The sequence below is a fragment of the Talpa occidentalis genome, unplaced genomic scaffold (genome assembly GCF_014898055.3).
Source record: "Talpa occidentalis isolate TD23 unplaced genomic scaffold, MPIMG_talOcc4v2.1 talOcc4.2, whole genome shotgun sequence".
In the NCBI taxonomy this organism is placed as follows: Eukaryota; Metazoa; Chordata; class Mammalia; order Eulipotyphla; family Talpidae; genus Talpa; species Talpa occidentalis.
In genome coordinates this window covers 38,927,746-38,928,246 of record NW_023602073.1, presented here as the reverse complement: position 1 = coordinate 38,928,246, position 501 = coordinate 38,927,746, and positions in this window count along the sequence as shown.

Genomic DNA, 501 nt, shown 5'->3' with positions numbered 1-501 from the left:
GGTGTGCAATTGTATTGGGAATATAACCAAAATGAAAATGCATACATTGTGCCAAGATGAAAAATGATGTAAGAATTATATAAAATAAAATATTTAAAAAAAAAAACTGTAATCTCTGCCTTTCCTATATTGTTTCCTAATTGTATTGAAGTTCCTTCCCAGTAAAGTCTCATATGTTTTGTGGTGATGCGGTGGACGGCAGAACCCATTTAGAGCAGTAGGTTTGTGGTGTCTGGGCTGCTCCTCTCCTTGCCCTGTAACAAAATCATATGGTGCTTTTATTATCCTCTGACTTATTTAGATAGCAAAATATAGATACTCTAGGTCAGTCCATGTTGTTGCAAACAGCAGGATTTCATCTTCTTTATAGCTGAGTAGTCTCCCACCTGTATAGATATATATATATATATATATATATCATATATATCACTTTTTTTATTTTATCATCTATCAGTGGGCTCTGAGTTTGTTTCTCTGTCTTGAGTGTTGTGAATAATGTTA